General features: G+C 42.6%; 1 pseudogene; it reads left to right on the top strand.

Annotated features, from left to right (window-relative positions):
• Positions 1-15,352: 15,352 nt before the first annotated feature.
• LOC120233509 lies at positions 15,353-16,126 on the top strand (annotated as a pseudogene).
• Positions 16,127-16,513: the final 387 nt, after the last annotated feature.

Genomic DNA, 16,513 nt, shown 5'->3' with positions numbered 1-16,513 from the left:
AATGGGCAGGTTTGGAATGGAATGGTACTTCCGGGGCCACTGCTGGTGATGGCCTCACACATTGCAGAGGCTTCGGGGATAGAACTGGCAATGTCCTATTACAGACTTTTCCTGTCTAGTCTTCTGGAAGAGGTCTTTTTTACTTTTTGTAGTGGATGTGTGATTTTGTTTGCCAAGTTTCCTTGGGAGAACCATTCCTCACCTCCTCCAACCCTGGTCCTCTGGGGTAGAGGATCTCAAGATCACTCTGCTGTGACCTCAGCACAGTGATCAGTTCAGGAGTGGGCATGTGACCTCAAGTAACCAATTAGAATCTTTTCCTGGGATTGTTCTATAGTCCCTGGGACAAAGGGAGGGGGGTGTTCCCTCAAGAGATTGGGAGAGAGAGACAAGGCCCTGCACCACTGTCTGAACCCCCACATCAAGTCTTGCCTGATTGCACACAGACTTCTACTTTCGGAAGCCAGTAAATTCCTTGATAGGCTTGAGTGAGTTAGCCATCTCTCACTTTCAGTCAAGAGTCCTTCAAAACCCACTCGGGTTTATACTGAACTGCATTCTTCAGCTGAATGTAATAATGATGCTCAGTCACCACCTCCTCTCAGAAGCCCTCCTTGATTTCCCCAGGCAGAGTCAATTGCTCCCCCATTGACGCTTCCCAAGTGTCTTGTAAAAAAAGATACACCGTGGAGTCAATCCCCCTATATATGCAATTTTACGTACATACACCCCTGCCTGTCTTCAGGGTAGGGACTAGATCTGATTTATCTCTGTTTACTCAGTGACCCAACCAAGAAAGTGCTTAGGTGTTTATTAAGTGAATTATATCCAAATCTCACTATAACAAACAACTGAGATCTAGTCAAGAGACAACTCCCCTTGTAACTTACAGAAAAGTACTGTAGATTAGAAGTTGACACCCTTTTCTCTATAAAGAGCCAGATAGTAAATGTTTTAGGCTTTGCAGGCCACACAGTCTGTCACAACTACTCAACTCCGCTGTTGAAGCACAGAAGTGCCATAGACAATGTGTAAATGAAGGAACTTGACTCTATTCCAATGAAACTTTGTTTACAGACACTGTCATTTCATATAATATGTGTGTGTCACAAAATCTTATTCTTCTTTTGATTTTTTCCAATCATATCAAGATGTAAGAAATCATTCTTAGCCCACGAGCCATACAAAAATAGGTGCCTGGCAGGGTTTGGCCCAAGGCCTCAGTTTGCCAGTTCCTAGTGTAGATGTTCCCGGGCGTCTCCATCTGCAGGGAACACTGGGAGAGAGTTGGCGTCTCCCCCGGCTGTGCGTCCTGGAGCTGGAACGGAGGGCCCCTCCCCTCACCATGTGGACTGGAGATTTGGGGCAACCTCGGTGTGAGCCCCCGGCTGGCAGCGCGCCAGGGCAGGAGGGGCCTTGGCCAACCATACCGCGCCACCTCCTTACTATAACCCCAGGGAATGGAGGCCACCTAAGCCTGCCAACTGGCCCAAGGACGAACACCTGTGTGGGTCTGGGTCCCATACGGCTAGGCGTGCTATCCTCCGGGAGGCCACCCCAAACCACCCCGAAGCAGCAAGTGAAGGTTCCTTTCTTGAAGCCATAATCCTCCCTGTACTGGTTTCACACTCACACACCCTCATGCGTGTGACTCTCAGCTGCACCCGCCTTCCCTCATCCCAAAATCTGCCACGCTGTGACAGTGTGACCGTGGCCCTCCCCACTCACCGGCGAGGCCCCGGTCTCTGCTACACGCTGTGGGTCTCACATTCCAGGTCCTTCCCACAAGCCTTGCTCTTGGGGCCAAGAAGGCACCTCTGTACAGGGTCCGTTTCAGAGGCCCAGATGGCTCCAAACGTGTCTTCTACATCTGCAGAAGATAACAGACGTGCATTAAAAAAAAAAAAAAAAAAAAAGAGGAATAAATACATATTTAATGATTTCATTTAAGTAGCTGGGCAAATATTCATTTTTCTTAAAATGTTAATACGTAATTAACTGATAATAAAATTAATTGGGTAAAACATTCTAAAAATAATGCAGCACTTATTACATGAGGGAATATTTCTGTGTCGAAAGAGGTTTAATTGCACCAGAGACTGACAAGTCTGCAAAAGCAGAAGGAAGGCGCTTTGTCCAGCCACTGAAGAAGGGTCTGGGGGCACGGCTCCCTGCCCCCCACTGCTGCAGGGGCTGGAAGTGAAGAGTGTCTCCTGTAGCTGGGCAACTTGACAGAGGATTCAGAGAGCACCCCAGTGTCTACCCCAGCCTGGCCAGCATCCCCTGGCCACCACCGATTCCAAAACAAGAAAGAAAAGAAAAAGGCTGCCATATACATCCTTTTGTCAGATCATAGAAGAGAAAACTTGCGGAGATCTCATGAACTCACCCCTTCCACCCATAAGTGCCAGACCCTGGCCTAGAAAGGGAGGAAGTCTGCCTGGCAGCTTCTCCTCCAGGAGGTCTGGGGTGTTTAGGGGAAGAAGATCTGGACACAACATGCCCCTAACAGCTGCAGAAAGAAGTAAGCTCGTGGGGTGGGTGGGTGAGGGAGGGCTAGCAGGGGAGGGAGGTGGGGATCTTGACTGGGAGGGGTGGGCTTTCAGAGTGCTGGTAAGGGAGGAACGGGGCAATAAGGGAGGAAAGAGCTAGGGTTTGGTCTGGCTGAAGCAGGACCCAGGAAGGGCCTTGTGGTGACAAGGGAGCGTGGGGGGCAGGCTGAGAGGGGGTCTCAGATGCAGGACAGAGCAGCCTGGCTCTGGCTACCACGCCCGGACACCCCGCCGCGGCTCTGGATCCCACTGCAGACCCTACATTTCATTATTCATCTCGCTTGTGAATTCAGGTGGGGAAAGGTCTGCTGAGAGTCATGCCAGAATTCACAGGAGAAAGATTCTGTAATTTCTTTTAGCTCTGTGACTCTGGACAAAGTATTCAGTATTAATGCAGTTGACCATGACGTCTTCTATGTGCGCAACTGACAGACCAAATTACCTTTCCTTATCTCCTGGGGAGAAAAAAGGACCATTTATTTGACATATTTCATAATCATTTCACCTGCTTGCCCCCTATGGAGAGCGCCGGTGACCCGGCTCCCTCCCTCCCGCACAATGCAGGAAGCATGTCGGCTAATAAAGCCCAGTTTCTAAAGAATGTTTTTAATCTTGAAAATAGTGAGCGCGATTTTCAATTGTATTTTTAATTCTCTATCTACTTTTTTAAAGCCCACGTTTCCATTCTCTCTAATTCTCATCTTAGTTCATCAGAGCCAGGAAGGAGCTCGGACATCACAGGCTCCTATCTTCTTGGCATTTGCGTGGACAAGGTAATGGGGAGCAGGCTCGGGATTCAGACGCAAGGGCTCTGCGTCCTTGGTACCCACTGGACATAATTCTCTACATGGTGGCCTGGAAATCCCCAGATTGAGCAACTAGAATGTCCCAAAAACATTTTTTTAAATTGTGGTGAAATACACATCACAGAAAATTTACCATCTGGACTATTTTTAGCTGTATACTTCAGGGGCGTTAAGTACTTTCATAGTGTTGTACGACCATCACCACCATCCATCTCCAGAACTCTTTCTATCTTGCAAAATTGAAACTCTGTCCCCATTAAATAATAATTCTCTCATAACCCTCCTCCCACAGCCCTGGCAGCTGCCATTCTGTTTTCTGTGTTTATGAATTTAGCTACTCGAGGGACTTCATATAACTGAAATCATATAGTATTTGTCTTTTTATGACTGTTTGATTTCACTTAACATGTTCTCAAGGTCCATCCATGTTATAGCATGTGTCAGAATTTCCTTCCTTGTTAAGGCGGAACAATATTCCACTGTGTATATATACCACACTTAGTTTATCCATTCAGCCATTGAAGAACACTTGGGTTAAGTCTATATTTTGGCTATTGTGAATTTAAGTTGCTATGAATAGAAATACCTCTTGAAGTCCCTGCTTTCAACTGTTTGGAGTATATACTCAAGAAGTGGGATTGTTGGATCATATGGTAAGTCTGTTTTTAAGTTTTTGAGCAGAAGAAATTTTTACTCACCACCTCTTTGGCCTTCTTCCACTCTTCAGGCTGGCAGCCAAGCCAGGTGGCGCATGAACATTTGAGAAACCAGTCCTCACTCCATTTCCTGGGCCCACCAGGCGCCATGGGGCTTGTCCAACAGAAGGGAAAATCAATTGTGGGGTGGTTTGCACTCACCTGTCAGGTTGTGTACATGGCCTCTCAAGGCTTCCTTTGTGGACTTTACGTCAGTGTTTGCTGGGGCTACTGAGACCCTGCCCTTGGGAGCTGGCAAAGGCTACATTCATACATCACACAGAATAACGAGCACCAGGGACTGTCATGCAGGGTGCCATTTAATATTCACCTTAACCTTGGGGTGTAGCTATGATCGTTGGCCCATTTTACAGATGAGAGCACTGATACTCAGGTTAAAAAAAGGGTCTAAGGTCCCCAGCTAGAAAGTGGCAAGGCTCACAGTCAAGCCCAGCTCTGGCCACATTCTTTCCACTCCCTCCAGCTGCCTCTCCTGGTGTTGAGGTACATTAGTGAGAAATGCAAACTTCATGCTGTAGAAAGGGCAGGGGTGGGGGAGACTGAGCCTGTCCAAGGAACTTAAAGGACGCATTTTAGCAGGAACTTGAAGAAGAGGTTGCTGTGGGAAGGTGGAGAAGGTGAACTGTGTGGAGAATTCCTCAGATGGACACAAAGAAAGGTGATATATCTTAAGTATGATGGGGATTTATTTTTAATACTAAGTGAATAGATCTTGAGATTACATCAATAGATTTGAAAGTTTTACAAAATGGATAATTTTCTATGAAAATAGATATTTACAAGATTAACTCAAAAAGAGGGGGAAAGCATAAAGATGCATTGAAGAAATTGGAAAACTTCCACTTTCTGCATTGTATATTTCTATAATATTTGAACTATGTAATGAACATATGTTACTTTTGGAACCTGAAAAATAAATATATAAAAATTAAATAAATATATTATTATGGAAAATATGTATGATATATTATTAAGTATCAAAAACAGATTGCAAATTGGTATATGTGGAGGAATGGCCCCATTTATGTAAATAAATTGTGAATGAGAGTGCATTTTTGAAAGGATATACACCAAATTCTATCAATATTCATCCCTGGGAAGTAGAATTATGTATGACTTTCTTTTTCTGTTATTTATATTTTACTACTAAGGGAAAAATAATTAATTGGAAGAGGAAACTCAGATGACCTTGGATATTGTGATATTTTTTAGATACAACACCAAAAACACAATCCATGAAAGAAAGAATTGACAAGCTGGACTTCATTAAAATTAAAAACTTCTGCTCTAGGGAAGATGATATCAAGAGACTAGAGGACCAGCCACTGACTGGGAGAAACGATTTGCAAAAGACACATCTGATAAAGGACTTATATCCAAAATACACAAAAAACTCTTTAACATCTTTAAGCTCAACAATAAGAGAAAAAAAAAAGGTCCAATTAAAAAATAGCCCAAAGACCTTAACAGACACTTCGCCAAAGAATATAGACAGGTGGCAAACAATCATATGGAAAGAGGCTCCACATATACGTCATCAGAGAAAATGCAAATTAAAACAACAGTGAGATACCACCACACACCTATTAAAATCTGGAACACTGACAACCACAAGTGTTGGCGAGGATGTGGGGCAACAGGAAGCCTCATACACTGCTGGGGGGGGGGTGGAAAATGGTGCAGCCCCTTTGGAAGACAGTTGGGCGGTTTCTCACAGAACTAAACATACCCTTACCATACAGTCGTGCATTCGAGCTCCTTGGTTTTACCCAAAGGAGTTGAAAGCTTATGTCCACACAGAAAGCTGCACGCCGATGTTTTCAGCAGCTTTATTCAGAATTGCCCAAACTGGAGAGCGACCCGGACCGACGTCCTTGTGTAGGTGAATGGATAAGGGAACTGTGGTGCATGTAGACAATGGTATGGTGTCCGGCACTCAGAAGAAATGAGCTATCAAGGCACGAAAAGACACGGAGGAAACTTTAATGCATATCACTAAGTGAAAGAAGCCGATCCAAAAAAGCTACATAGCGTATGATTCCAACAGTATGACATTCTGGTAAAGGCAGAACTCTGGAGGCAGTAGAAAGATGAGCGGTTGTGGGCTCGGAGGGGTAGGGAGGGATGAATACGCAGAGCACAGAGGACTTTTAAGGCAATGAAGAGACTCTGTATGATGCTCCAATGGTAGATACATGTCATTATACATTTGTCCAAACGCACAGAATGTGCACCACCAAGAGTGAACCCTAATGTAAGCTGTGGACTTTGGGTAATAACGTGTCATCGTAGGCTTATCCTTAGTTGAAAGTTACCATACTGGTGAGTCATGTAGATAATGGGGGAAGTTTGTATGTGGATGGGAAAAGGTATATGAGAACTTTCTACCTCTTCTCAATTTTCTTTTAAAACTGTTCAAAAAAGAATAATAAAGTCTTGGAGCACCTGGGTGGCTCAGTCGGTTGAGCATCTAGTTCTTGATATCCGCTCAGGTCATGATCTCACTATTCATGAGATCAAGTCCTGCACTGTCAGTGCAGAGCCTTCTTGAGATTCTCTCTCTCTCTCTCTCTCTCTCTCTCTCTGCCCCACCCCCACTTTCACAATGTGCATTTTCTCTCGCCCTCAAAATAAATAAACTTGAAAAAAAAAGAAAAGAAAAAAGATTCTCGGGGCACCCAGGTGCTTTAGTCAGTTGAGTGTCCAACTTCAGGTCAGGTCAGGATATCACGATTAGTGGGTTCGAGCTCTGTATCGGGCTCTGCATTGATGGTGCAGAGCCTGCTTCAGAACCTCTGTCTCCCTGTCTCTCTGCCATTCCCCAGCTCGTACTTTCTCTCTCTCAAAAATAAATAAACATTAGGGGCACCTGGGTGGCTCAGTCGGTTAAGCATCTGACTTCAGCTTAGGTCATGATCTCACGGTTTGGACTCTGTGCTGATGGCTAGCTCGGAGTCTGTTTCAGATTCTGTGTCTCCCTCTCCCTCTGACCCTCCCCTGCTCATGCTGTCTGTCTCTCTCTCTCAGAAATACATAAAAACAGGGGCGCCTGGGTGGCTTGGTCGGTTAAGCATCCGACTTTCACTTAGGTCATGATCTCACGGTTCATGGGTTCAAGCCCGGCATCGGGCTTTGTGCTGACTGCCAGCTCAGAGCCTAGAGCCTGTTTCAGAGTCTGTCACTCCCTCTCTCTCTGACCCTCCTCTGCTCACGCTGTCTCTTTCTCTCTCTCTTTAAATAAAACATTAAAAAAAATTAAAAAAAAGAAATACATAAAAACATTAAAAATTTTTTTAAATAAATAAACATTTAAAAATTATTTTAAAAAAGATTTTCTCTCTCTGCCCTTCCCCCCACTTGTGCTCTCTTTCTAAAATTAAAAAAAAAAAAGAATTTTTTAATATACATAGGTTTTTAAAAATAATTTGAGGGGTGCCTGGGTGGCTCAGTCGGTTAAGCGTCCGACTTTGGCTCAAGTCATAATCTCACGGTTCATGGGTTCAGCGCCATGTCGGGCTCTGTGCTGACAGCTTGCTTCAGATTCTGTGTCTCCCTCTCTCTCTGACCCTCCCCTGCTCATGCTGGCTCTGTCTCTGTCTGTCTGTCTGTCTGTCTGTCTCTCTCTCTCTCTCTCAGAAATAAATAAAACATTAAAAAAAATTTTAAGTTAAAAAATAATTTGAGAAAGAAATGAAAGTAAAGCTTGTTAAAGCACTTCTCTTGCAAAAAGATGCAAGCAGTTCTCAGGATGAATCTTGTCAAAGTTTCACATAACAGTTAATGCCTATGCTAGTTAACCTTTCCAGAGTTCAGATAAAAACTAAAAGTTTTCCAATTAATTTTACACACTTAGAATAACTCCAAACTTTTTTGATTGAAAAAAAAAAAAAGAACACAAGATAAAGTACATTTATCTAAAATCAAGAATCAACATCATACTCATACTCCATGATAAACACTAAGCTCTAGTCTAAGGGGATTCAGATTTAAGTTGGAATTAAGACAAGGGTTGTAGGTATCAGTAATGCTAGCTGCTATAACAGAAACCCAAATATGAAAGGTTTAACACAGTAACAGTTTATACTAATTCACACAAAGAGCGCTGAGGATTCCTGGTCAGCAAGCACCTTCCGTGTTGCCTCTTGGGGACCGAAACTCTCTCTGCCTTCTTCTGGCTCTGCCATTGCCTAGCACCCCTGCTGCAGCCTCTACCAGCAAACCAAAGAATTTGGAGAGAGGAAAGAATACTATAGGAAGTCGTATGGGTCCAGCAGGGAAGCCCAATACATCATACTCATCCATAATCCAATGGTCAGAACCCAGCCACAGGCCACACCTAACTGCAAGAGGGCCTGGGAGCTGTAGTCTACTTCTCTGCCCAGGAGAAAAAGGAAAACAGGTGATAAATACAGCTAAGAGTGCTACACTCTTGTCTTATGTTTTTTAATGTTTATTTAATTTTGCAAGAGAGGGAGAACATGAGTGCACAAGCGAGCCGGGGAGGGACAGAGAGAGAGAGAATCCCAAGCAGGCACCCCACACTGTCGGCACAGAGCCTGACATGGGGCTTGATCCCAAGAACCATGAGATCATGATGGAAGCCAAAATGAAAAGTCGGATGCTTAACCAACTGAGCCACCCAGGTGCCCCTCCAGGACTTTTTTTTACAAGTCATGGACACTTTCTGCACATTCTATTGTGTGACTGCCACCCGAGCACCTGTGATTACAAAGGCATCCCAATTTCAGGATTTAAAATGTGAAAAACTTAGAGGTAATGAAATATTGTGTATATATACTAGATGAAATTATAAGAAAAGCTGTACTTGTGGGGCGCCTGGGTGGCTTAGTCGGTTAAGCGTCCGACTTTCGCTTAGGTCATGATCTCGCGGTTCGTGGGTTCGGGCCCCGCGTCGGGCTCTGTGCTGACTGCCAGCTCAGAGCCTGGAGCCTGTTTCAGTCTGTGACTCCCTCTCTCTCTGACCCTCCCCTGCTCACGCTGTCAATCTCTCTCTCTCCTAGAAATAAAAAAAAAAAAAAAAAAATTATTAAAAAAAAAAAAAAAAGAAAAGCTGTACTTGTGATAGCCCATGGATGAGCAAGGACTTTTCAGCCGTGATCTCAAAGGCGTCAAAAAGATAGGGTCAATTATATAAAAATGAAAACTCCCTCACATCAAAAAGAAAATTAAAAGCAGAAGGACCTACAGAGGGGTGGGGAGGGATATTTGTAATATGTGTGATAAAGAATTAGTAGGCTTACTATTTTAAGAGTCCTTACAAATCAATAGTGAAAAAGATGAACACTCCAAGATAAAAACGGACAAAGAACTGTAACAGGAAATTAAAGAAGAACTAAAAAATGGCTAAATATAAAACTATTCGGTAGTCAAAGAAATGCAAATGAAAATTCCAGTATGATGCCTTTTTTTTTTAACCACCAAAAGGGCAAAGATCTGAAAATTGATAATGGTGTTTGCAAGGTCTGGAAATAGAGAGCATTCCACATCTGAAAGGGATGAGACAGGTGCACTGTTCAGTGCTGGGGCTGAGATCTTAAATCCATGATGCCTGCTGGCCCAGCTGGGCCACTTCTGGAATCTATCCTGGGGGGAAGGGGGACTGAAGATATCTTAAAGATATACATATGAGGCTGCTAATCACGGGGGTTTTTTAAAGTTCGTTTTTATGAAAGTTTATACATGCACAGATTTTAAAAGTTGAAAAATTCTACATGGCTTATGAAAATAAGCAATTCCTTGCAGCCCCCCCCCCCCACTACCTGCCCCCCCCCCCCCCATCTCTTTCCCAGTCCCAGAGATGCTGCTTTCAGTCCTTTTGTTATTTCCGGTATTTTCTCTAAATAACATTTGTTTGCTACTCCCTGATTTTTCAGGTTTTGGCATTACAAGATGATTTCTCGTCATGGAAAGAGAGGATTTTGGTCTCTCTCCAACCCCCTGTCCTTGCACACACACGCTCCCCACAAAACAGGCACATAGCTCTTCCAGCGTCCATCATCAGCCTCCCAATACAGCAATTTGTAACTCTGATCAGATCAATATTAGTTATTTGCCTTAGTATGACTGAATCTATTGTTGTTTAACGAGCTGTATAAGATACTATGTTTTCCCCCCTGGAGTTCATAATTAACTTGTTCTTGTCATTGACTTAGTTTGCTAATATTTATCACCAATTTAACCACACACTCTTTCTTTTAAAATGTTGAACATATTACTACTCCATCGTGTTCTGGCTTCCACTGATGCTGTTTGAAAAATCCAATGCCATTTTGAGCCATAATCCTTTGCCTAAAATCTGCTTGTTCTCTGCAAACATGTAGGATCTTTCCTCTGTCCCCTCACCCCCTATGAACCTCAGTCCCCAGCTCCGAGACAACCTAATGCCTGGGTCCCAGGCCACTTCCTCCTCTGTGGTATATAAATCAGCTTCTTTTTCAAGTTGGGGATTTGGTTTCTTGGGCCTGTTAAATGCATCTACTTTCCAACTTCTGAAGTGCTGTGGCTGATGGTCCCTCCATTGTTCTCCTCTTTATGGGCTTTTTCCTTTTTAAATCGTTTTACAATAGTATTGGTAAGAAGGAAAATTTTACCAAGGGTAGGCCTTTGAAGTCCTCTTTCGGGTGGAGGGTCCCCCCAGACACAATCCCCTCAAAACCAGCTGTTGTTTGCCAAGTTCAGCCAGAGGCAAATACCTTCAGAGCAAATTAATGACCTAAGTGTCCAATCTAAGAAGTTTCCCCCAAAACTATATAAGCAAGGAGATGCTAAAAAAAAACAACAGAATCAAGAAAATAAAACCCCAAAAATGCAATGGAGACCAACAAAGGCAAGAGTTGATTCTTTGAATAGAGCAAACAGACACATCTTGGAAAAGACTGATCAAGGAAAAGAAACAATAAGTAACATCATAAATGAAGAGAATAATATGAGTATAGTTAAAGAGGAGGTTTAAAAGATAAGGTAAAGACAGACAAATATCTGAAGATTTTGTCTTTTCATGTAGCTATATTCTCAAGATAATAATCAAAATAAAAAGGATAAAAGAATGCTATCAACCACTTTATGCCAACAAATTTGAAATCTTAGTAGACATAAATTGCTACCAAAATTGGAAAGGCAGTATTCTTAATAATCCTAGAACTATGAAAGAAATTGAAGAGGTAGTTGAAAACTTCCCCACAAAGAAAACTCAAGGCCCAGATGGTTTCATAGATGAATTCTACCAACACTTCAAGGAATAGATAATCTCAATCATATGTGAATTCTTTCAGAGAATAGAAAAATAAGGAATACTCCCAAATTGATTCTTTGAGGTCAGTATAATCTTAATTCCAAAATTAGACAACTAAAGCATAAGAAAGGAAAGTTACAGGCCAATTTAACTTATGAATGTAGATGTAATAATTCTAAATAACATATTATTAAAATAATCCAACTGTGTATAAAAAGGTTAACATACCATAACTAAGTTGAATTTATTCCAGGGCTACAAAAATAGGTTAACTTTAGGGGCACCTGGGCGGCTCAGTTGGTTAAGCATCCAACTTCGGCTCAGGTCATGATCTCACGATTCCTGAGTTCGGGCCCCATGTCAGCTGTGCTGACAGCTAGCTCAGAGCCTGGAGCCTACTTGGGAATCTGTGTCTCCCTTTCTCTCTGACCCTCCCCTGCTCACGCTGTCTCTCTCTCTCTCTCAGAAATTAAAAAAAAATTTTTAAAGTTTAATTTTAGAACATCTATAAAGGTCGTCTATCACGTTAATAGCTTAAAGAAGAAAAACCATATGATCATCTAAGTAGATGCAGAAAGGCATTTGATGAAAGTATATACAGGTATACTTGGGAGATATTGTGTGTTCGGTTCCAGACCACCACAATAAAGAATACTGCAATAAAATTAGTCTAATCAATTCTTTGGTTTCTCGGTGCATATAAAAGTTGTGTTTACACTACAGTGTAGTCTGTTAAGTATGTAATAGTGTTATGTCTAAAGAAACAAAGTATATAACTTAATTTTGAAAATACTTTATTACTAAAGTATCTCGGTGGCTCAGTCATTTAGGTGTCTGATTTCAGCTCAGGTCATGATCTCGCAGTTCATGGGTTCAAGCTCCATGTCAGGCTTTGTGCTGACGCCTTGAAGCCTGGAGCCTGCTTCAGATTCTGTCTCCATCTCTGTCTGCCCCTCCTCACTTGCAAACTGTCTCTCTTTCTCTCTCTCTTTCTCACAAATATAAACATTTAAAAATTGTTTTAATAAAATAAAAATACTTTATTTCTAAAAATGCTAACCATCATCTGAACTTTCAATGAGTCATAATCACTGATCACAGATCACTGTAGCAAATAAAATAGTAATGGAAAAGTTGGAAATATTGCAAGAATTACCAAAATGTGACACAGTGACACAAAGTGAGCAAATGCTGTTGAAAGATGGTGCCAGTAGACTTGCTTGACACAGCGTTGGGACAAACCTTCAATTTCTAAGAAACACAGTATCTGTGAACTGCAATAAAGCTGTGAATTGCAATAGAGCAATGAAACAAGGCATGCCAGTACTGACTGATGATAAGCCTCTAAGCAGATTGAAAATAGAAGGAAATGTCCTTAACCTAAAAAAAAATGTCAAGGAAATATTACTTGATATGTAAACAATAGAAACATTTCCTTTTTAAATATTTTATTTTTTTAAATTTTTTAACATTTATTTATTTTTGAGTGGCAGAAAGAGATAGTGTACAAGTGGGGGAGGGGCAGAGAGAAAGGGAGACGCAGAATCCCAAGCAGGTTCCAGGCTCTGAGCTGTCAGCACAGAGCCCAATGTGGGGCTTGAACCCATGAACCATGAGATCATGACCTAAGCTGAAGTTGGATGCTTAACCAACGGAGCCACCTAGATGCCCCTTAATATTTTATTTCTAAATGATCTCTACACCCAGCATGGGGCTTGAACCTACAGTCCTGAGATCAAGAGTCACATGCTCTACTGACTGAGCCAGCCAGGTTCCCTGAAACATTTCCTTTAAAATCAGGAAAAGATAAAGATGCTCACTGCTACTTTTTTATTCAACCTTGTACTTTTGAATTTATTTTCTCAAATAAATTAATATATTTAATGGCAGAAGTTTTTAAATAAATTAATAAAATTTAAAAAATAAATCAATGGTGAGGTTAACTCTCATTCTTTGTAAAGGATATGACTGTCTATCTAGAAAGCCCGAAGGAATCTACAGACCAATTACTAGCTAGCAACATCACTAGATATAAAATCAGGAGGCAAAAGTCAGTGAAATTCCTCATCATTAGAGAGAAACACAAATGGTAGTAAACTTATGAAAATATGTTCAGCCTTCGTAGTTATCTGAGAAATTTAGATTTAAACAAAAATACAGCATTTTATACCTACTAGATGATCAAGTAGTTTTAAAAATCTGACACCACCAAATAGTAGAGTAACCAGAACACCCACACATCACTGGTGAGACTCACGGGCATGACCATCTTGGGGAACCGATGGTACCATCTAGCTAAGTTAAGTCGAAGGTCCCTGATTCAGCAATTCTATACAAAGTACCTGAGTTCTGTGCCCGGTACATGCTCCAGAAAGTCTTCCGAGTGCACCCAAAGAGACATTTACAGGAATGCTTATGCCAATAATGTTTATAATGACAGAAAAAGAAATCTTAAATGTTTACTAACAATAAATGAAATTACCACATTATAAAAATGAAAAATATAATACTGAGTACATAAACAAGATATAGAAGGATATGACTCTGCTTAAGATGGCAACATTCCACCTCTCTGACTTTATTTTTCTCCTTTGCACCACTTGTTCTGACATTATAGAATTTATCTGTAATTCATAAATTTTGCCTACTGTTTAGTGTCCCCCCACGGGAATGTCCACACCATGAGAACAGTGATCTTGTCTGTTTTGTTCACTAATATTCCCAGGGCTTCGAATGGTACCTAACACACAGAAGGCACTCAATAAATATTTGTTAAAGTGAACTTGTTGAATGAATACTAGATGGTAGGAAACCACATATTGAAAGTTTAAAAGCATCCAAAAAAAATACGACCTAATAGTTGTAGATAAACACGCAGTTCTGGTTGGGGGTGGGGCACTGGATCAGGAAGGGGTGCAAGGAAACTTCGAGTGTCCCTGTGAGGTTTTAGCTTCTAAGCTGGGCGATGGAAATGGGAGTGTTTGTTATATGATGAGCAATGATTTTTGCATGATGGAAAAATTTCACATTACATCTTTTTTTTTAGTAATAGGAACAACAAACACCTGCGGTGGGTATTAGAGTTTCTAAGGGTTTTCCCACATGATCTCATGGGTCAAGTATGTAGAAGGGGCTTCCTACAAGACAGCTCAGAGCAAGGTGGGGCTTGGGCTGGGGGTCTTCCAGATCTGCCTCGGGGGAAACCCCAGCCTGAGAGAGAGAGAGGAAGGGGCCGCCCAGCACCACCTCCCCTGCATGAGATGGTGAAGGGTGGGTGAGAAAGGGTTGTGGTCTTGCACTGTCCTCACGTGGGAGCTGGGGACTACTTCAGCAAAGGGGGCTTCGCTTCCTCACCCCCGAGGCTGGAGGCTTGCTGCGCCGGGTCCCTGTCAGGGACGCCCCTCTGAGATAGCACTGGCTTCTGCTTTAGGAGACCCATGAGTTTTCCCAGCTCAGAATCTGCGTCCCCATAATTTCTCTCTGCTCAGTCTCGTTTCCTCCCCTGGATAATGGGAGAAGTTTTGTCTCCCTCGGCTGTTGTAAGGATCAAAAATCGAGAAAAGAAAACTGCCCTGACAGTTAGAGACCAGAATCTCTGTGCAGTTTCCCGTTTTCTCCTTCGATATGAAACCTCTGAACATAAACATCATCCTGTTGTTTACATAGTCTTCAAAATGCTCATTTTTATTGGCTGAAGGATCATGAAGGACTCAAGTATATTTACTAAATCATCCCCAACTGTTCTGAGTGTGTTTACCTTTCCCTGAACTATAAACAACCCTGTGAGTAGCATCCTTAAGTGTTTAAATTCTCCTTTGCTTTTTAAAAATTATTTTATTAGGATAAATAATTAGTCAATGTACGTAACTGGTCCTTACAGTTCTTGGTGTGTTTTGTCAAAGAGCTGTTCCCCAAATGGTTGGCCCTGGTGACAGGTAGGTGTGTATTGAATCACTACATCTTATGCCAAGAAGGGTCTGCTCCTGCTACAGTGTCATTCAAAATGCACCAAGTTTGTATGAGGTGGCAGAGCAGTTTGGTGGCAGCTGCCTTGTGGCAGACGCAGAGATGCAGATCTCTGTGGAGACCCTGACAGGCAAGGCCATCCCACTCAAGGCTGAGACCATGGACACCATCGAGAATTCAAAGCCAAAATTCAAGACAAGGAGGGCATACTGCCTGACCAGCAGCATCTATGTTTGTGGGTGAACAACTGGAAGATGGCCGTGCTGTCAGACTATAATACCCAGAAAGAGTCCACCCTGCACTTGGTGCACCTGTGGCGTGGCATCATCTCCATCTCCACCATCATGTCCGTCTTCCCCATCATGTCCGTCTTCCCCAGCATCTCCATCCTCCCCAGCAGCTCCATCTTCACCATCATCTCTGTCTTCCCATCATCTCCATCTTCACCATCTTCTCCATCTTCACCAGCATCTACATCTCCACCATCATCAAGCCTTTTATCATCATCTCCATCTTCCCCAGCAGCTCCGTCTTCACCAGCATCTCCATCTTCCCATCATCTCCATCCTCCATCTTCTCCATCTTCACCATCATCTCCATCTTCCCCAGAAGCTCCATCTTCACCATTATCTCCATCTTCACCAGCATCTCCGTCTTCACCATCATCTCCTTCTGCCCCATCGTCTCCACCAGCTGGCTGAGAAATACAATTGCGACAAGATGATCTGCTGCAGGCGTTATGCTCACCTGCACCCCCGCACTGTCTACTGCCTCAAGAAGTGCAGCCACACCAACAACCTGCCGGGCCCCATCCCCCAGAAGAAGGTCAACTAAGGGCCCTCCATCAGCTCTTCCTTTGCCGGCAAGGTGGCCTCCTGCATGAACCTCAAGGCCCTGGAGCCTCAGGAAAGTTTCCCTTTCATTGGAAAACAACAACAACAAATGGACCAAATTCAAGGCTAATCCTGACAAAAGATGAGAGGAGACATTTATATTTGTTTGCCAGGTTAAAAAATGCCCCACTTGGCAATATTATTGTGAATCCAGTTGACAACTCACTTAGCTGGACAGCTTCAAAATTATTTATTTCTTGACATACATTTTGAAAGGTGGGAGAATTCAGACAAAATGAGCCTTTATTTTATAGTTAACATTCCATAAAGTATTTGCCTTGCACATTTAAAATGCTTGCATGGGGTGCCTGGGTGGTTCAGTTGGTTA

The sequence above is a fragment of the Hyaena hyaena genome, unplaced genomic scaffold (genome assembly GCF_003009895.1).
Source record: "Hyaena hyaena isolate Hyena2069 unplaced genomic scaffold, ASM300989v1 scaffold_93, whole genome shotgun sequence".
Lineage (NCBI taxonomy): Eukaryota > Metazoa > Chordata > Mammalia > Carnivora > Hyaenidae > Hyaena > Hyaena hyaena.
The sequence above is the reverse complement of the archived record's forward strand: the minus strand, read 5'-3'. Positions and strand labels throughout refer to the sequence as shown.